General features: G+C 44.9%; 1 pseudogene; it reads left to right on the top strand.

Annotated features, from left to right (window-relative positions):
• Window positions 1-2,224, top strand: part of LOC132533982 (NADP-dependent malic enzyme, mitochondrial-like) — a 37,317-nt pseudogene extending 35,093 nt beyond the window's left edge.
• Window positions 2,225-22,151: the final 19,927 nt, after the last annotated feature.

Raw genomic sequence — 22,151 nt, 5'->3', positions numbered from 1 at the left:
ATAGCTGGTGGCCAGTTTTGGGTCTTTCTTTGGTTTCAAAACCGCTATTTCCTTCGTACGACGCCAAACTTTGGTCATAGACTCAGATTCCAAGATGTGGGAGAGGAATGAAGTGAGCCACTTCTTTGCAGCGGGGCCCAGGTTAAGAATGAGTTCTGGGGTTATGTTATCATAGCCAGCAGCTGTTCCCGGTTTAACCCTCTTCAAAGCGTCTTCCAGTTCAGACAGTGTAAAGGGAGAGAGTTTTGGAGATGGACAAGATAACCGGAAGTGGGATGACCACTCATGGGAAATTTCTCTTTTCCAGACTGGGTTGATCTTAGCACGTCCAACTTGAGTTAGGTGACTGGCCACTGAGTTTGGAGATACGGGAGTCTGGGAGACTGGAGGGGGTTAGCTACTGGCACCCAGACTGTGAAGAAGCTTCCAGGCCTTCCTACTTGAGTGGGTGAAGTTCAGACTTTCCGTGAGTTGTTGCCCCTCAGCTATATCTGCCCCTCAGTTCCATCAGAGATGTGTCTCTGAGAATCGCCATCAAGGTGAGGACCTCTGCCCTGTGACACTGGCAGAGAGGCAAGTGGCCTTCTCTGTGGCTTGAGGGAGGAGGGGAGAATGGTGCAGAGGATGCTGGGAATGTGCTGCCTGGGCTAAACCCTCCTTGCTTCCTGTCAACCATGCTCTCACCCAGGGCTCCCACTTATGTTTGTGCACACACAGGTATGTGAAGACATGGCTGCACATGTGTATACATGTGCATCTTATGTATGCACATATGTGTGAATGCACACGTGTATACACAGAAGACTGTATGGAACCAGAAATGGAACCTGAGAGCCCAAGCCATAAACATAAATCAGAGGTGCCAGGTGGTGGCTCACCTCGCAGAGAGCACAAGTTACCCAGGTTCAGGCCACAGATCCCCATCTCCAGGGGGAGCTTCATAAGCAGTGTAGCAGTACTGCAGGTGGCTCCCCTTCTGTCTCTCCCTCTAATTCTGTCTCTTAATTCTATCTCCCAGTATCTCTGTCTCATTAAAAAATAATGGCCACAGGGAATAGTGGAGTTATGCAGGCACTGAGCCCCAGAAATATCCCTGATGGAAAAAACAAATGTGAAGCAGTGAAGTTAACTTTGATGATTCCAGGAGTGCTGAGGACATTATTATATTGTTATTTCTATTAATATACATATACATGTATATCTTTACATCTTTTTTGTTGATTAAACCAATTTTTTACTGTTTTGTTGTCTGGATAGTGGTTTACAGGACAGTTGTGGACACATGGGTACAATGTGTCATCTGCAGAACACTCTCAATTCTAACTTAGGTCCTTCTGTTCCACCGTGCACCAGAAACCCTCCCTCCAAGCTCCCCACAGCCCTTTTGCTGCCTCCTTCCCAAAAATCCTTTGCTGTTTTTGTGCAATACATGAAACTCAGTTCAATTTTACTTGTTTTCCCTTTCTGTCCTTGACTGTTAAGATCAGCCTGTGAGTGACAACATCCATTATTCATCCTTCTATTTGGGGCTGATCTCACTTCACATGATTTCTTCAAGTTCCATCCACATGAGGCAAAGGAGATGACCTTGTCATTTTTAACAGCTGATCAGTGTCCCACCAGTGCTCCACTTTCTTAGCGACTCATCTGTCATTGGGCATCTGGTTGCTTTGAAACTTGGGTTGATACAAATAGTGCTGCTATGAAAATACCTGTAGTATTTATTTCCCAAGTCATTTTTAATATTTGTAATATTTATTGGATAGAATGCGAAATTGAGAGGGAAGAGGGAGATGGAGACAGAGAGACACCTGCAGCACTGCTCTATCACATGTGCAGCGTGTCCCCTGCAGATGGGGACTGGGAGCCTGAGCCCTGGTCACTGCACATTACAATGATTGCACTTTTACCTGGCCCCATATTACTGTTTGTGTTTTTTCATTTCCTAGAATTGAGGAGCTTCATAGTATATAGTCCTCCTAACTGTCCCTGCTCCCCTACCTGTTGCCCTCCTTAGGGGCACACTAAAGGCCCTTCATCCTTCATCCCCACCATCTCACAGGTCCTCACATATGCCTACAAGCACAACCTGGACACTTACTACCCAGAACCTTTGGACAAGGAGGTGTTTGTTTGCTCCCTGGTCTACACTCCTGACTATGACTCCTTCTCACTGGACAGCTATACCTGGCCTAAGGAAGCCATGAGTGGACAGATGGTCTGATGCCATTTCTGCAGGGCTTGGGGCAGGGGCAAGGGAGGGACACCCACAATACAGATGACCTCTGATGGCTGTTCTTATCACTGTCTATCCCTAAACTCTCTGTGCAAGAGCAGAAGCCCAGAGGCATCTTGTCCCACAGGCCCTAAATGCCCATATTTTTAGAACCTCCCTCCACATCTGGCTTAAGGATTTCTCCAGACTTCCTGTTGCCAGCCCTGAACCTAAGCTTGTGAGAAATCTAAAAGCCCCACCTGGACCTCGGCCCTGGCAGTGCCCATGACTGCTGGTGGGGAGAGAAGTGTGGTGTGGGGAGTCACTTGGCCAGGAGGAGAGTGGTTCAGGGCATGCAGCTAAGCAATGAGAGAGCAGAGTGGTGGAGCAGTAACTAAAATACACGAGTCACAAGCATGAGATCCTGAGTTTAATCCTTGACATCGAGTGTGCCAGTGATGTCACTGCATGACACAGGAAGCAGACACTCAGGAAACCCCTGCTGCCTGCTCTGCCTAGAGCCACACTGCCATCTGTCAGCCACAACAGGCCCCTTTGGCCCAGGTCTTAGTCTCTCCATATCTCCCAGTGTGCTGACACTCAGTGTAGTGTCCCCAAAGCATAGCTCTGTCCCATGACTCCTGGATTCGGGCTAAAGATTCATGGGGGTTGGGGGTTGTTCCAGAACATTCATTCCTTCAGAAAAGTCCAGGCTTGGGGAGGCATGATCAGATTCACAAGTAACTGTTCTGGAGGAGAGAGGCAGAACATAGCTCTTCATACTAAGGCCTTGGGTTCGAACCCCAGTACCACATGGGAGCACCATGAATGGTAAAAGGGTTGGGGAGCTTCATGGTCAGGGGAACAGTGCTAGGGTAACTTTAGTCTCTCTCCCCCTCTGGACACAGTAAAACATTTGAAGCTGGAGGCCTCTGAGCAATGGAGTTACACTAGCACAGGGCCTTGGGCTTCTTGCCTTTAGCTACAGAAAGCTGTTACAAGCAGGGACCCAGGAGGGGGCTGTGATAAAGCCTTGATATAGGAGGCCCAAAGTTGGAGACCTACCACTAAATGGGAGCACCCTGGACAAAGGCCAGTGGAGGGCTGGCAGAAAAGCTTCCCTGAACAGAGGCCTGCTTGGCCCTACACTTAGCCCTGGCTAGAGCCCAACCCCTACCACACTGGAGGAAGCTGCCCTGCTGGGGTCTTTCCTGCTCTCCCTCTGTCTGAAAGAATTGCCTGGAGTGCTGAAGCCCTGGATGGGGCTCCATGGATGGTGGGACAGTACTTTGATCTTGTCTTCTCTCTAAAAATACAGACTTACAGATTGTCCGGGAAGGTAGCTCAGTCACAATGAGCAGGCATGAGGCCCTTGGTTTCCTCCTGGAACAAGGCACCACATTAGATAAAAAAAACTATGAACTAGAAAAATAGCTTAGTAGAACAGTGTGCTGCTTTGTCATGTGCATGGCCCTGGTTCAAACCTGACAACCACAGAATTGAGGGAAATTCAGTGCTGCTTCTGTCTCTCAAAAAGTCAGCCCATAGTGGTTAAGTCTTGATGAGAAAAAAAAAAAGATTAAGAGCAAGCAGGCACATAGAAATGCTTTATTATTTTAACATAAATTCCAAGAGGAGGTTGTACTTTTTTAGAAAAGGACGGGGGTGACACACAAGGAGGGTACATGCACAAGCAGGAATACACCCCAGGCTAGGTGAGGCTGGGTGCCTCTTCCCCAGCTTCTTTGGCAGATGCTGTGGGGAGCATGGACTGGGTGCCAAGGGCATGAGAATGAAGACAGCACTGCACAGCTAGGGGGTAAGGCTGGGGTCCCCCTCCTCAGCTGCCCTGGAATTAAGTGATATGAGTGAGCTTGGAGGACAGGAGGCTGCACTGGTGGACAAGAGGGGTTGGAGTGGACTGAGGGGAACGGGTGGAGTGGGGGGAAGGAGTTTGGTGGAGTGAGGTGGAATGGGGACAGTTGGAGTGGGGGGAGAAAGGTGGATTTGAGAAGGGAGTGGGTTGGAGGAGGGGTAGAATGTTGGAGAGTGAGTGGAATGGGGGACACAGTAAAGTGGGGAGGGGTGATTTGGGGGAGGGTTAGAGTGGGGGAGAATGAGTGGAATGGGGGAGGGCATGAAGTGGGAAGGAGTGGGTTGTGGGAGGGATAAAGTGGGGGAGAGGGATTGGAATGGGAGAGGGTTGGAGTGGGGAGGGGGTGGGTTCAGGGAGGAGTAGAGTGAGGGGGTGTGGAATTTGAGTGGGGGAGGGGTGGGATGGGGATGGGCTGGAATAGAGGAATGGGGAGTCTTGAGGGGAGGGGTTTAGACTGGCAGATAGGGGAGTTTAGTGGGAAGGATGAGAGTGGTCTGGTGTGGGGTGGGGGTGGGGATAGATGCATAATCCAGAGTTAGGCTGGGAGCACCCTCTCCATCTGTCCTGGTATCAGGGCTGTGAGGTTGACAGTGGTGCTGGACTAGTCCCAGGGGATCTGGGGCCAAGAGAGGGATGGACTGGTGGGTGTAGGGAGTGAGGAGAGCTCACCACATTCAGTATGAAGCTGGGTTCCTTCTTCCCAGCTGCCCTGAGGGTGCACTGGGAGGGTGTAAGGAGGGTGTTTTGGGTTGGGGGTGCTGAAAGGGGTAGAGGCAGGTTGAGTGGTGGGGGTAGGGGGTGGGGGTGAGGGTTTGTTGAGTGGGGTGAATCCTCCCTCTACCCCCCAGTCCACCCCTAACCCCCAGGACCTGCTACCAGGACTACTGAGGAGGAGGCACCCAGCCTAACTGGCTGTGATGTTCAGTCTTGGTCCTCAATGCCCACCCCCCCACCACTCCACCCCTCCTCCACACTCAACACCCCTTCACCCCAACTACCCTCCTTTCACCACCACCCCATCTCCTGTCCACCTTCAACCCCATGGCCTTGGCTGCCAGGGATGCTGGGTGCCTCCCAGCTGCTCTGGCAGCAGGTATTGTGGGCCTGAAGGTAGAAGGGAGATGGGGTGGTGGAAGGAGGGCAGGGGGTTGGAGGGGTTTTGAGTGGGGGGAGGGGTGCAGTGGTGGGGGCCGGGGTCAAAAACAGCACAGCACAGCCAGTGTTAGGGTGGGTGCCTTGTCCTCAGCTGTCCTGGTAGCAGGTGCTGTGGGGTTGTGGGTGGACTGGGGGGGGTGGGCAGAGGGTGGACTAATGGGAGATGGGGAGGAGGGGTTTGGTAAGAGAAGGAAGATAGACAGGTGGGGGGTGGAGGGAGGGTGGACTAATGGGAGTGGGAAGGGGGTCTAATGAGGAAGGGGAGAGCACTGGTGGGAGGAGGGGGTTGAAACATCAGTCAGGGTGAGGCTGGGTGTCTCCTTCCTGGCAGCAGGTACAGTGGGTGAGGATGGACAGGGAAGGTGGAGGGAGGAGGCTGGACTTAGAGAAGGGTTTCAAAAAGGGGAAGGTTGGTTGCACTGGTTAGGGCGGGGAAGCAATACACCAAAGCCAAATGGAGGTTGGGTGGCACTCCCCAGCCACTCTGGCAATGGGTAGCTTTACGGCTGAGAATGGACAGAATGTGGGGGTGTAGGGAGGGTAGAGTAATGGTTGGGTGCTTTGTAGGGGGGAATCCAGTGGGGGTGACCTGAATGGACTGGTGGGTCATAGTGGACTGGGAGGGGAGGGGTGCAGTAAGGGAGAGGTGTGGATTTGGAGAGAAGGGGGTAGACTGGGGGGGTAGAGTGAGGGTGAGGACAGCACAGCACAGCCAGTTTGGTGTGGGGTGAGGATGGACTGAGTCGGGTGGGTAGTGGACTCTTGAGTGGATGTGGACGTGAACTGGGGCAAGGGAGGTGGACTGCAGGGGAGGGTGGTGGATGAGGGGAGGGTGGTGGATAAGGGGAGGGCGGTGGATGGAGGACTGGGGTGGACTGCAGGGACGGTGGTGGATGAGGGGAGTGTGGTGGATAGGGAGATGGGAAACAGACTGCAGGGAGGATGGTTGGCTGGGGTAGGGTCAACTGGGGTATGAGGGGATGGCCAGAGAGGGATGAAGTAGACTGTGAGGAGAGGGGTTGTGTGTGTGGGGGGCGGGTTTGAGGGCAGCGCACCACAGCTCAGGTAAGGCTGGGTGCCTTCTCCTCTGCCACCCTGGCAGCAGGTGCTGTGAGGTTGAGGCTGGACTGATGTCAGGGGTGTGGGTGGAGGACAGCACTCCACCCTAGATTGAGGCTACATAACTCCTCCCCACAGCTGTTACATTATGCTCTGGGTACAGGTTGACTGGGGGGGAGGCTGGGGGTGGTCAGGCACACATGGATTCACAAAGGGAGGGAGGACAGACACAGTCTCCTCCTCAAGCTCCTAGTTGGCATCCAGCTGGAGTCCCAAGACAACTGGGAGGCGAGGACTGGACTCTGGCTTCACATGATCATGGGAGACCCTGGCAAGTGTTTGTTATAGGGCCAGAAGTAGGTCTTGCCCTTGTTCGATGGGTCTCGCTGACACTGTTTGCAGCGTTTGTAGTCATTACACTGATCCAAAATAAATAGTTTGTCTGGGGCCCTGGAGGGGAGGAAGCACAGGTGATGGTGAGAAACCTTCCTCAAAACTGTGAAAAGGAGAAAAGGATTGCAACCCCTCCCCAGTACCTGCTCCCTTAGCCTTCAGCCTGCCCTTCTCCTCTCACTCACTGCCACAAATGATGAGCCTACCTGGGAGAGGGGGAGGAAATGCCTTCCACTAAAATCAAAACATCTCTAGAAGAGATTGTATCCCAGTGGTAAAAATAGCATGGCAGTTCTGCAATAGACTTGTATGTCTGAGGCTCTGAGGTCCCAGGTTCAATCCTCTGTATCATCATTATCCAGAGTGAAGGAGGAGTAGAGACAGGAAGAAGAGTAGCAGGAGAGGAAGTGGAGGAGTTATTCATGGGTTACCCAGGATAACAATTGGTTAATTGGCCATTTAGAATATTTGGGGCTACTGACAGTGCACTGTGGTTCTGCAAGTGACTTTCATTTTCTTTTATGTTCCAGTTTAATTCCCAGCTCCACTATAAGCCTGACCTAAGGTCAGGGGAAAAAAAAAAGTTCAGTATATTGAGGCTTTGATAGCATCTGAAGGGACAGGCTCCATCTGATTTGGCAAGTTTTTCACCTTCTCAGTCAGGCACATGTTAACTTTCTGCATTGACAAATGAAAATAAGACAAAAGATCATCACTCTTTCTCAGGCTAGCTGTCAACCTCCATGGCCCCGGGACTAGAGGCTCTGCACCTGGGTGGTGAGTAGAGAGAGAGGGCGGAGGAGAGGGGAAAGGCATCTTGTGGAAGGATGGTCTGGGCCTGTTCCCTGCTGGGTGTCTCACTTTGTATAGGACCCATTACCCATGACTCCATTCCTAACTGACTATTCATTTACCCATGATTCTTCAGCTCTATTCTTAGAACAGTCCATAAGCCAAGGATGTAGTCACTCTCCCTGCTTCAAACTTGTTATTTCCAAAGGGAAATATCCCACACTCTGTTCCTCACCCTGCACAAAAGAAAAAACAAAGCTTTCAGGGAGCCAGGCTGTAGCGCAGCGGGTTAAGCACAGGTGGCGCTAAGCGCAAGGACCAGCATGAGGATCCCAGTTCGAGCCCCAGGCTCCCCATCTGCAGGGGAGTCGCTTCACAGGCGGTGAAGCAGATCTGCAGGTGTCTGTCTTTCTCTCCTCCTCTCTGTCTTCCCTTCTCTCTCCATTTCTCTCTGTCCTATCCAACAATGACAACATCAACTACAACAACAATAAAAAGACAACAAGGGACTGGGAGTATGGACCGACCAGTCAATGCCCATGTTCAGCGGGGAAACAATTACAGAAGCCAGACCTTCTACCTTGTGCAACCCTCAATGACCCTGGGTCCATGCTCCCAGAGGGCTAGAGAATGGGAAAGCTATCATGGGGGGGGGGGGGTTAAGGAGATTGGGTGGTGGGAATTGTGTGGAGTTGTACCCCTCCTACCTTATGGTTTTGTTCGTTAATCCTTTCTTAAATAAAAAATTAAAAAGAAAGACAACAAGGGCAACAAAAGCGAAGATAAATAAATAAAATAAAATAAAAACACAAAGCTTTCTTGAGTAAAGGCAAACCAAAACAGCTGAAACCCTCTTCCCGTCAATGAATCCCCACTCAAAAGTGGTTTGCTTCCTTTAACTCATCTAAAAACTCATCTCATGGACCTACACTATGATCCTACAATTCCTCTCCTGGGGATATATCCTATGGAAGCCAACACACCCATCCAAAAATCTGTGTACACATATGTTCTTAGAAACACAATTTGTTATAGCCAAAACCTGGAAGCAGCCCAGTTGTCCAACAACAGATGAATGGCTGAGCAAGTTGTGTTCTATATACACAATGGAATACTACTCAGTGTTTAAAAATGGTGACTTCACCATTTTCAGCCCATCTTGGATGGAGCATGAAGAAATCATTTGAAATGAAATAAGTCAGAAACAGAAGGATGAATATGGGATAATCTCACTCCCAGGCAGAAGTTCAAAAACAAGATCAGAAGAGAAAACACATATAGAACCAGAACTGCAGTTGCTCTATTGAACCAAAATAAAAGACTCAGGTGCAGTCCGGGGAGAGTTCATGTTCAAAAACGATGAAACAGCACCTAGTGGGGTTTGTATTGTTATGTGGAAAACTGGGGAATGCTATGCATGTGCAAACTATTGTATTTACTGTTGAATGTGTAACATTAATCCCACATCCCATAAGCTGAGATATATACTCATCCCATAAGGTGGCCTGTGATATGCAACAGCCTCAGAAGTTGACTGGGGAGTTGAGATGAGAAAGAAGCAGGCTGGGGCGAGGTAGGGTCAGTCATGGCTCTCGATGTGTCCACACATGTTTCTACTAAGGTCGGTGTCAAGGGGTGGGGGATGAGAGGGAGAGAAAGGAAAAGAGTGTTATGGTGGGGAAGGAAGGCCCAGGCCCCTTACCTGTAATGTTTCTGGGTCATTTCTTTCTTTTGCTGATGACTATTTGTTTGGCTGGGGATACTTTCTTTCTTGTCACCTGCAGCGGCTTCCACCGGATGTTGTACAAGTTGAATATTTCTCTGCCACTTCTCAGCCTCCAGAGTGTTCTTATTTTTGCCTCTTATAATAAAGTCTCCTATGGGCTCGTATACTGGAAGTATGGATGATCTTTTTTTTAACTGGAACAGAGAGAGCCAGTGTGAAGGCTGCAGCATTGGGGTACACTGACAGACCCACTGAGAGAGGAAGCATCACTCTTCTAAAGGCCACTGGCATCCCTTCAACCTGCCCTCTAGAAGGTGGGTTCAAACATTCCCAGACAGGGTTATATGCAAGAGAAGCAGAAGCAACTCTTACAAAAAAAGTGGCATTTCTGATTCCCCTGTGATTTTACAGCATCTGCGACAACAAGGTTATAAGCAGCATTCTTCTTTTTCTGATTTTAGTCTCAACTTTGCAAGGAAAAAGAAAATAAATAAAACAAACACACACTGGAAATATCATTCTGGTTTTGCAGGCTACTAACCTTTCCTTCTACAAAGACTGTGTTTCAAATGATTTCAAACTGATTGGGCTTTTCTATGTTTGTTTTGCTCCCTGAGAAAATGTTTCAAAGTCAAGAACTTTCTTTTTTGAACCAAAGGCCATGGTGGCTCAAGCAAGCCAAACAGAATGGCACCTGAAAATGTGTGGCTGTCTATGTTCTTCCCTGCACTCATGCAACAGAGTAGAGTAAACCCTCCATTTATCCTCCAAACCCCCCGCCAATGCATTTATATAAGCTGTGAAGAGATCAGAAAGTAGCATCAGCTCCTAAATGTAGTGCACCAAACATGCCTTTAGTCTGTTCCTGGAAACCTGGCCATGACCCAAACTTCATTCTCACATGAAATGCCTGATTTGGCACACTGCCAGGCAGACATGCGCGGGACATCTGCAGTGGTCTTGTCTTGTCTGCTGCCCCCACTGCACCACCTCTCAATCAAAGCATTGCACTACCTGGTCTTTGAATGCAGTGTCCTTATCTCTCATTATCTGGTATTGATGTAGAAATTGCTTGTCCTCCTCTTCTTCTTTGTTCTTCTCGATATGAGAATATAGTGCACTGTTGGCCTTCGTGCACTGCATACACACTTAACAAAGTTCCTACAATGACCAGGGGTTTGTTCCTGCCTTTTGCTTTCTTACCTTCACACTTCTTCCTGTGCTCCCCCAAGACTGGATTTCTCTAGGAGTGTGTTTGATAAAAGAACATATGAACAGCAATCGGCACAATGGGTTTGATAGGCTGAGTCCTTGGGTTGCAGGAGTGGCCACAATCCCACTTGATGTGCCGGGTCTATGTTCACTCAGAACCCTTGTTCTCCCAGCCCTGTTTGTGTTCAGTGGCAGACACCCCATCATTTGCTTGTCTGGGGAGACCAGTACCTGTCCTGCTTTCTCATGATCCCTACAAGTTGTAGTCTCAGAGGTCTTAGGTTCTGTTTTCATGTTCTTTGAAGGATTGGGTGGATGTGGCACGCTATAAGAAAACAACAACAGGGAGTCAGGTGGCAGCACAGCGAGTTAAGTGCACATGGCGCAAAGTGGAAGGACTTGTGTAAGGATTCCGGTATGACTTCCTGGCTCCCCACTTGCAGTGGAGTCACTTCACAAGTGGTGAAGCAGAACTGCAGGTCTCTATTTCTCTCTCTCTCTGTCTTCCCCGCCTCTCTCCATTTCTCTATGTCCCATCCAACAATGACGACAACAATAAATACAACAATAAAGCAACAAGGGCAGTAAAAGGGAATAAATAAATATTAAAAACAAGAACACAATTTCACATCTAGAGTAACAATCATCTTAGAGGCAAATACAGCCAGTGGGAGATATCTCAGTGGTTCTCTTCTGCATTGCAGAAATTAGTGTCCTATGTGTCTGATAAGCCTGGACTTCAATCCCAGCATTCTTGTCTACACTTGACTTTTGAGCATTACTGACTGCACTTTCTCAGGCATGGGAGGTGCAGTGAACACACACACACACACACACACACACACACACACACACACACACACACACACACACACACACCCTCTGCCTGAGGAATTAACATTCTAAAGCAAAGTTACTAAACAATGTAAATGAGGTCTCAAGTGTATTCGGTACTGCTGATGATCATGTACACCTGGCTTCCCCCTGATAGACTGTGAGCCCTGGACATCCCTGCAGTCCTCACCATGGAGCACAATGCAAGGGCACCATGTGAAGGCATGGATGGAAACATCTAACATCCCTGAATCAAGATAGGACTCAGAGTACAGTTAGTAAAGTGTGATCCCCACCCCTCCACAAAAGACCAGTGTGTTGTTACCTTTTGGTTCTTGTTTTTGTAAAGACAGTCTTATCAGGTTCCAATGTGATAGGCAATATTACGGGTGCAATATTTCCAGATGCTAGAATGGGTTTTTGACCTGGAGGTCTAGGTAGAAAGTTGGCTGCAGAATAAGAGATAGAGTTAAGTTTCCTTTGAGGCTTTAATGGTCATATAGATACAATGAAGAGAGAAAAAATACAATAGGAACCTATAACACATTCTTACTCTACAACAACTGTGCTAAGTACTTAATATAATGCATAATGGGCCAGGGAGATAGCATAGTGGTTATGCAAAAGAATTTTTTGTATGTGATGCTCTGAATTTGCAGGTTCAATCCCTGGCAGAAAGAGACAGAGAGAGAGACAGAGACAGAGAGAGAGAGAAAGGAAGAAAATGAAAGGAAAAGATTGCATAAATAACAACTTAAGATAACAAATAAAATCTCTTTATTAAAGGAACTGTCCTCAAAACATTGTCCAGTAACTTCTAGCCATCTCTATTAACTTAGAAAAAATAAAGAAAACCTTTGTATTTCTACGTATGTTTCAACCAAAGTCACATCAGCTACAGATATGAGAACCCTGCTATTTTCTATTAAGCCATATAACACAGTTGTAAAACTGGTACTCAGAATATATATATATATATATATATATATATATATATATATATATATATATATATATATATGGAACATGTTACATGCAGCTCACTTGATGCATTTCTGTTACCTACCTAGGCCACCCTCCCTGCCCCGGTAGCCATCTGAACTTTGATTCTTTTAATTAATAGAGAGCCAGCAAAGAGTTTTAGTTGAGAATCTTAGGGATTACAGTTAAGTAAGGTGTGATAGAAAATTCTAGAAGAGCTGATTCTTAGAAGAACATATTTCTTGGGAGTCAGGGGATTACGCAGCTGGTGAAACAAATGTAGCACAAAACACAAGGACTGGTTTAAGTATCTCGGTTCGAGCCCCTGGCTCCCCACCTGCAGAGGAGTCCCTTCACAAGCAGTGAAGTAGGTTTGCAGGTGTCTGCCTTTCTCTCCCACTATCTGCCTTCCCCTCCTTTCTCCATTTCTCTGTCCTATCCAACAATGACGACATCGATGACAATAACAACTACAACAACAATAAAAAGGGCAACAAAAGGGAAAACAATTTAAAAAATTAAAAAAGAAAATTATAAAAGATCTGTTTCTTAGAAAGACACATTTCTTATAACTCTAATTGTACTGACTTTGGGCATAGGAGTTGCTCAGCAACAATGCCCTGCTGCTTAGCAGTAAAGAGATGATAGCTACCATCTTTGGCCTACCTTGCACATCGTCTTTGTCCAGCTTCATTTTTAACACGGACTTTCTCAGTTTAGATGTTTCCGTAGTTTCATTATTTTGTTGTGATTTGAATTCGATTCTAGGAATGGACCAAAATGTTTGCCTGCTCACTGGATCTGAATAAGACACTAGGAGAATTCTCAGTTTTGAGCAGCACCCCAGCCAGCCTGATAATACTGAAATAAACCTACCACTCTGCCATGAGTGAGTGCTTGGACTTTGTTATGCAGTAATCACAGACTGAAGACTCTTTTCTTTTTTAGCCTGAATCTGACTGTGACCTGCCTCTTCTGAACTGAGGTCTCAAAAGGTACTCATACTCTGGGGAGGGAGGGGATGCCTTTGGGTTTTGGTTTCAGTTTGAATGTGACTTTTCTAGTTCTGTCACCAGATTCAATACAGGGCTGTCAGAGTGGTATGTGGTTGGCAGAGAGTTTGGGAGGCCAGGGTTGATAGGTCCATGGAACCTGTGGGGTAAGGCACTCACCTGGGGAATGAAAGAACACAGTTTGGACTTCTCTTCAAATTTTTGATGTTTGCTAAAGTTGAATTTACACTTTGAGGTTTCTGGAGAAAAATGAGAGAGGAGATTTATACCTGGTCTATATTCCAGGACCCAGATGCCTCACAGGCTCCCAGGAAGCAATGCTACTGGAAGGCTGGCTTGTTGAATGCTCAGTGACTAAAGCCTCAAGCTTACCCCCCCCCCATTTAATAACGATCTTCCAACTCTTCTCCCAGATCCAGCTTTCTAGTCCTTTTTCCAACTATGACACCATTTCCCCGGACAGTAACCTGCATCCACCTTCATATTAGCTGTTAGGCTCAGGCAAAAATGGACCCCTTGGAATAAACCTAAAATAGACTTACCTGCTTTTCCAAAATAGAGACCCCAAATCTTCATCTGCAATATCCTTGCCTTTGGGTTCATAATTAGTCAAGAATATGTTCAGCTTTCTATATTAACTCTTTTTCAGCCACCAGGTTCCAGATGATACCATGATGCCAACCTGACTTCCCTGGACTGAGGACTCTACATGGAGCCACACCTATCTCAGATCTCTGCCCCACTAGGTAAAGAGAGAGACAGGCTGGGAATATGGATTGACCAGCCAATGCCAATGTTCAGTGGGGAAGCAATTACAGAAGCCAGACCTTCCACTTTCTGTACCCCATGATGATCCTGAATCCATACTCTCAGAGGGATAAAGAATAGGGAAGTTCCTTCCCTATTTCCTATTATACTTACTGCCAAGATATCCTTATCAAAGCAAGGATTGCAAAAGCTCAATAAGGGCAAGAGACTGGCATACTTTAAGAATGACTCCTTAGTCACTATCAGGCCACCCCATCAGCTGGGGCCCTAGTCTGGGAGTCCTGAGACTCCTAAACAGACATGATGGGCCTTGACCTCAAATAAATCTCTCTCTCCATTGTTACTGGTCACCAGGGACAACAAAATAGATCCCTTTGTGGACCCCTACATGGCCTTGCCCTCAACTTGTATCTACAAAGATAGAGAATGTTCCATCCTCTGAAAAGAGGCTGGACCACATACTGTATGCTACAACTGAGGAAGATGGGTCTTAATTTTGTAGCAGCTTGGAATGTTTTTACAGATGACCACAGAATGTGAGGTTGAATCTACAGGGATACAGAAGTCAAATAGGCTCCTAAACTGAATATGGGCCACAGTTCAGATCAAATTGATGGGGTTTATAGTCATCAATATTTATATACCTTTCCCACAATTGGAAGCTACTCTCTTCCCTGATCCAGCTTTCTGGTCCTTTTTCTAGTCATGACATCATCTCCCCAGACAATAACTAGGATCCATCTGCATATCAGATTTCAGGCTCAGGGGAAAAAACAACTAGTATACCTACAGGCCCTTTGGAATATAACTAAAATGGAGACCACCCACAACTCTTCATCTGCACCACTCTACCCTTTAGGTACATGATTAGTCAACAACATGTTTGGCTTTATATATTAACTTCTTTTCATCCACCAGGATCCAGATGCTAGCATGATGCCAACCGGACTTCCCTGGACAGATAACTTCACCAGTGTGTCCTGGAGTTCATATTCCTCAGAACCCCACCCCACTAGAGAAAGATAGAGGCAGGCTGGTGTTGCTGAGGAGTTATTCTGATGCAGTCTCCACCCCCAGGTTTTAGTATGCCCCGCGAAATCCTAGCATTGCCCCCTTCAACCAATCTTGGCCCTACACGTCACCCCTGGTTGTCGCCCAATAAAAAGCCCCCTCACTCCCCCTCTCTCTCTGGGCTCTCAGCTCTCCCTCTCTAAGTCTCGCTCCCTGCTCTCCCCCCGTGGTCAGGTAGTGGGCACGGCCATTGCCGGCTGGCTCTACGTGGTCTGAACCAAACCCCCCCCATCCTATAATAAAGATTTGTGTACCCCTTTGTTCTGGACGTCCGCTCTCTTCTCTGCGGTGCAGCCCGACACCAGACCACCACAACAACAGGCTGGGAGTATGGATCAGCCTGTCAACACCCATGTCCAGTAGGGAAGCAATTACAGAAGTCAGACCTTCCACCTTCTGCACCCCATAATGACCTTGGGTCCATACTCCCAGAGGGTTAGAGAATAGCTATCAAGGGAGGAGATGGAATACAGAGTTCTGGTGGTAGAAATTGTGTGGAGTTGTACTCCTCTTATCCTATGGTTTTGTCACTGTTTCCTTTTTATAAATTAAAAATATATTTTAAAAAAGAATGTTAGGTTCCATGCAGTGGTGCGCCTGGATAAGCACACACATTATAGAGTATAAGTACCCAGGTTGAAGCCCCTAGTCCCCACCTGCAAGGGTAGAGATTCACAAGATGTGAATGAGGGCTGCAAATATCTCTGTCTCTTTCACTCTCTCTCTCCCCTCTCAATTTATCTCTGTCTCTATGCAACAATAAAAAATGAAAATCTTTAAAAAAAGAATAGGGAAGCTATCAAGGGAGAGTAGTGAATACAGAGTTCTGGGGGTGGGAATTATGTGGAATTGTACCCCTTTAGTATGTGGAATTGTACCCCTATAGTCTTTTCAATATTTCCATTTTATAGATAAAAACTAAAAAAAAGGAAACAAAAAGAATGATATCCCTTAAGCTCTATGCACAACCTCACACAAGGGTCCCCATCAGCTACATGATAGTAGCAAGGATGGGGCTAGGGATGAGGTTGCTTTCACAACATGGCAACTTAAAGGTGAAGGTACATTTCCTGGACTTGCATTAGTATTGGTTGGTGATTTTCATTTTAGATAATCAGCAGCGAAAAAATATTTTGGAAACCTGTTACAGTCCTAACAGCACCATGACTAGAGGCTTCCCACATTACCTTCTAAGCCCTTCCTTGTCTCTCATTCATAACATTGTAATGGCAACTATACTTGTTTTAGGAAGTTTTGAGATTTATATGAATTATGTGTGTGAGACTTCTGGAGGTGGGGCTATGTTGCAGCAGCAGCTATGTTTCTCTCTTCATTTCTGTTCCAGGTCAACTAGGAATACCAAAGTAGATCACCTAGAACCACATCAGGACTAGAACGACTTCAGGAACCCACCAAATCACCAGTGAGTGCAAACATGTGTGGTCTGTGGACAGAGAGGAGCCTAAGGAGAGACTGAGAAGCCGGTAACAGTCCAGCAGTTCACCAGTTGAGGCAACACCTCCAGTCTGTTTTACCAACTAAAAGACTGCTGAAAGGAGGAGAGGACTCCCCTAAGACTCACCAAATGCTACTGTGAGTCTCCACTGCTACTGCCAGAAGAGGCTGGAGCAGCAGGGGGAGGCCCTCAGCTGACATCTGAGAATAGAGAACTGAGGAGGAAACTCAGGAGAAGAGCTACATCTACATCTCAGTGGCCTAGTAGTGGGGCTGTATAGTGGGAGCTTTTCCATGTTTTTCTCCATATGAGAAAATGGTGAATAATAATTGCCTCAGAACCTACAGACTATAAATGGGACTTGTTTAGAAACTCACAAGGGCCACCAGTGTTGCCTGGCTTGGCAGAGAAGCTCAATTAAGACTGGAGCTTTGGATTTTTGGGGTGTGAGTCTCTTTCTGCAATCACTGTGCTATCTCTCTCCAACCCTGCTTTACCTCTTGGTCAGCAGTGAGGGATTAAGATAACAAGCCTTATAGTTTAATAGCTCTCAGGCTCCCATAGCCTAGAGGGAAGAAAAAGAACAAAAGAGTTTTTAACAGCTACTGTGCTCCAACTCAGGGACTGAAATAATATTGAAACAAGTGTCAAGTTCCACAACTGTGAGCTCTTTTTTTATTTTAATATTTATTTATTTATTCCCTTGTGTTTCTCTTGTTGTTTTTTCAATTGTTGTAGTTATTATTGTTGTTGTTATTGATGTCATCATTGTTGAATAGGACAGAGATAAATAGAGAGAGGAGGGGGAAAAAGAGAAGAGGAAAGAGAAACACTTGCAGAGCTCCTTCACTGCCTGTGAAGTGACTCTCCTGCAGGTGGGAAGCCAGGGGCTCAAACTGTATCCTTAAGCTAGTCCTTGTGTTTTGCACTATCTGTGCTTAACCTGCTGTGTTACTGCCCAACTCCCTTGTGAACTTTTTAAGTACCTTACTTAGACACAAGTCAATCAAGGCAAGTGTGATCTGTAATATGAAAAGTACTGAGAGAGGGACCTCATAACATACTATATAGAATGGTTTATATATATAAACCAACAAGAAGAAATACTGGAGAAAAGAACCACGTCAAGAGTCCACTTAGAAGCCACCCCCCAAAAAAAGGTTGAAGCATAAAATAATGAGGTCAACATCCAAATACTAGTTAAGGAAATAATCACAGGAGTGATTAAAGAGTTTGAAAGATTTGTCATCAGAAATGCAGAAACAACAAATGATACTCTGGAAGAAAACACTACTTATTTCAAGGTTATTAGAGAGCCAAAAGCTAAAATAGATGAGCTAAGAACACAACTAGATGAATAAACTAAAACAGTATAAGAACAAGGTAACAAAATAGATGAATTCCAGAAAACAGTAGAGGGCAGAGAGAATAGAATAAATGAGTCTGAAGACAGAAAGAGCAAGATGGAGGATGAATTAGAGACAATGAAGAAAGGAGTAAGAGATCTCAAAAAAGAGATTAAGAGATTCTGAAAACAACAACAGAGACTTATGGGATGAATTCAGAATGAATAATATGCACATCACTGGCTTACCAGAGGAAGAAAGAGAGGGAGGGGAAGAAAGCATTCTTCAGAACATAATAGCTGAAAACTTCTCTAGTCTAGACTACATCAAAGCCATAAAAGGTTCAAAAAGCCCAGAGGGTCCAAATCAGAATTAACCCAGACTTAAAGACACCAAGACACATCTTATTTAGAATGGAAAGGAATAAGGATAAAGAAAGGATCCTGAAGGCTGCAAGAGAAAAACAAAGAGTCACCTACAGAGGGAATCCCATAAGATTAGCAGCAGACTTCTCCAAACAAACACTACAAGCCAGAAGAGAATGGCAAGATATCTATAGAATGCTCAATTAGAAAGGCTTTCAACCAAGACTACTGTATGTTGGTAGACTATCATTCAGACTAGATGGAGGCATAAAAACCTTCTCATATAAGCCACAGTTGAGACAATCAACTATCACCAAATCTGCCCTGAAAGAAGTTCTAAAAGATCTCCTATAAACTCTCAGGACCACCATAAGTATGCTATATATATGAATACTCTAAAAATCTACAATAGTGATATTAATATATCTTCAATCAAAGATATCAATAAATGGCAATGGCCTGAATTCTCCTACTAAAAGGCACAGAGTAAGAAGATGGATCAGGAAACACAACCCAACAATATCCTTTCTACAGGATATCCACCTAACTCAACAAGACAAACACAGACTCAGAGTGAAAGAATGGAAAACTATCATATAAGCCAATGGCCCAACGAAAAGGGAAGGAACAGCTATTCTCATACCTGACATAATAGACTTTAAAATAAATAAAATTTAAAAGACATGGATGAACATTACTTAATACTCGGAGGATCAGTCAACCAAGAGAAATGATCAATTATTACCAAATATGCATCCAATGGGAAGCCATCTAAATGCATCAAACGTCTACTTAAAGAGCTGCAGCAATACTGTAACAGCAACACAGTCATAGTAGGGAACAACAACACCCCACTCCCTCTCTCTGACAGATCACCCAGGCAGAAAATCAACAAAGACAAGAGGGAGCTAAATGAGATAGATACACTAGACCTATTGGACATTTTCAGTGTCATTCACACCAAGAAACTGAAATGTACATTCTACTCAAGTCCACATGGGTCATTCTCAAGGATAAACCATATGTTAGGTCACAAAGACAGCATCAGCAAATTCAAGAGCATTGAAATCATCACAAGCATCTTCACAGATCACAGTGGAATTAAACTAACACTTAACAATCAACAAAAGATTAGTAATAGTCACAAAATGTGAATGCTCAACAATACACTACTTAACAACTACTGGGACACAGAGGAAATCATGGAAGAAATCAAAATATTTTGAGAGTTCAATGAAAATGAAGACAGAAGCTATAAAAATATTTGGGACACAGCTAAGGCAGTACTGAGAGGGAAGTTCATAGCCATACAAGCACACATTGGGAAACAAGAAAACACACAAATAACCTGATTGCACACATTAAGGACTTAGAAGAAGAAGAAGAAGAAGAAGGAGGAGGAGGAGGAGGAGGAGGAGGAGGAGGAGGAGGAGGAGGAGAAGAAGAAGAAGAAACCATGGTCCATGAGAATGAGCAGTGGAGAAACCTCTAACCAAACTCACAAAACAAAATGGAGAAGACCCAAAAAATCAGATTGTAAATGGAAAGCAGATATCATAGCAGACATTGAAGAAATTCAATGTATCATGCAAGGATTCTATAAACAACTATATGCCACCAAGCTAGAGAAACTGGAAGAAATGGATGATTTCCAAGATACCTACAAACTTCCAAAATTAAAGAAAGGGCACTAGATAATATGAACAGGCCCATCACAGTCAATGAAATTGAAACAGTTATTAAAAACCTTCTCAAGAATAAAATCCTTGGACCAGATTGTTTTACAAATGAATGATACAAAATCTTCACGGAAGAGTTCATTCATGCCTGTACTTTTAAAAGTCTTCCAGAATATTGAAGACACAGGAATACTACCCCACAGCTTCTATGAGCCAACATCAATCTGATTCCAAAAACAGACAGGGACACAACCAAAAAAGAAAACTACAGACCATTATCTCTGCTGAACAAAGATGCTAAAATATTGAACAAAATTCTAGCCAACTTGATATACTCGTATATTAAAAAGATTGTTCATCATAACCAAGTGGAGTTTACCCCAGGGATGCAAGGTTAGTTTAATATATGTAAATCAATCAACGTGATCCACCACATCTACAAAAGCAAGACCAAAAGCCACATGCAATAGACGCAGAGAAAGACTGACAAAATACAATATCCCTTTATGATCAAAACAAGACAAAATGGGAATAGATGGGAAATTCCTCAAGATAGTAGAGTCTATGTATAGCAAATCTACAGCCAAAATCATACTCAATGGTGAAAAACTGAAAACATTTCCAGGCAGATCATGTACTAGACAGGGCTGCCTACTATCACCATTACTATTCAACATAGTATTGGAAGTTCTTGCTGTAGCATTCATGCAGGAGCAAGGAATTAAAGGCATAGAGATTGGAAGAGAAGAAGTCAAAATCTCCCTATTTGCAGATGACATGATAGTATACATAGACAAACCAAGGAAATCCAGCAAGAAGCATTAGGAAATCATCAAGCAATACAGCAAGGTGTCAGGCTACAAAATTAACATTCAAAAGTCAGTGGCATTCCTCTATTCAAACACTATGTTAAAAGAAGAAAAAGCGATAAATCAATTCCTTTTACTACAGCAAGAACAACAACAACAACAACAAAAAATATCTAGGAATAAACCTAACCAAAGAAGTGAAAGACTTGTATACTAAAATTTATGAGTCATTACTCAAGGAAATTGAAAAAAACACAAAGAAGTGGAAAGATAATTCCATGATCATGGGTTGGAAGAATTATCATCATTAAAATGAATATACTAACCAGGGCCATATACAAATTTAATGCTATACCCATCAAGAATCCAAGCACATTTTGTAGGAGAATAGAAAAATTCTACAAATGTTTAGCTGGAACCAAAAAAGACCTAGAATTGTTAAAACAATCTTGAGAAGAAAGAACAGAACTGGAGGCATCACACTCCCCAATCTCAAATTGTATTATGGGGCCGTTATAATCAAAACTGCTTGGTAATGGAATATGAATAGACACACTGCCTTGTGGAATAGAACTGTGAACCCAGAAGTAAGCCTCCACACAATGGACATCTAATCTTTGACAAAGGTGCCAGACTATTAAAAGGGGAAAGTAGAGTCTCTTCAACAAATGGTGTTGGAAAAATGGGTTGAAACATGCAGAGGAATGAATGTGAACCACCAAACACAAAAGTAAATTCTAAATGGATCAGGGGCTTGGATGTTAGACCAGAAACTATCAGATACTTGGAGGAAAACATTGGAAGAACTCTTTACCGCATAAATTTTAAAGACATCTTCAATGAAATGAATCCAGGTACAAAGTCGATCAAAGCAAGTATACACCTATCGGACTTCATCAAATTAAAAATCTTCTGCACAGCAAAAGAAACCAATACGCAAACCAAGAGATCCCTCACAGAATGGGAGATCATCACATGCCGTGCATCAAATAGGAGGATAATAACCAAAATATATAACAAGCTTACCAGCCTCAAACACAAGAAAACAAATGACACCATCCAAAAATGGGGAGAAGACATGGACAGAATATTGACCACAGAAGAGATCCAAAAGGATGAGAAACACATGAAAAAATGCTCCAAGTCTTTGACTGGCAGAGAAATGCAAATAAAGACAACCATTAGATCCCACTTCACTCCTATGAAAATGTCATACTTCAGAAAAGGTAGCAGCAACAAATGCTACATAGGTTGTGGGGTCGAAAGAACCTTCCAACACTGCTAGTGGGAATGTAAATTGGTCCAACCTATTTGGAAAACACTCTGGAGAACTTTCAGAAGGCTAGAAACGGACCTACCCTATGATCCTGCAGTTCCTTTCCTGCAGATAAATCCTAAGGA

Source organism: Erinaceus europaeus, chromosome 17 (genome assembly GCF_950295315.1).
Source record: "Erinaceus europaeus chromosome 17, mEriEur2.1, whole genome shotgun sequence".
NCBI lineage: Eukaryota > Metazoa > Chordata > Mammalia > Eulipotyphla > Erinaceidae > Erinaceus > Erinaceus europaeus.
The sequence above is the reverse complement of the archived record's forward strand: the minus strand, read 5'-3'. Positions and strand labels throughout refer to the sequence as shown.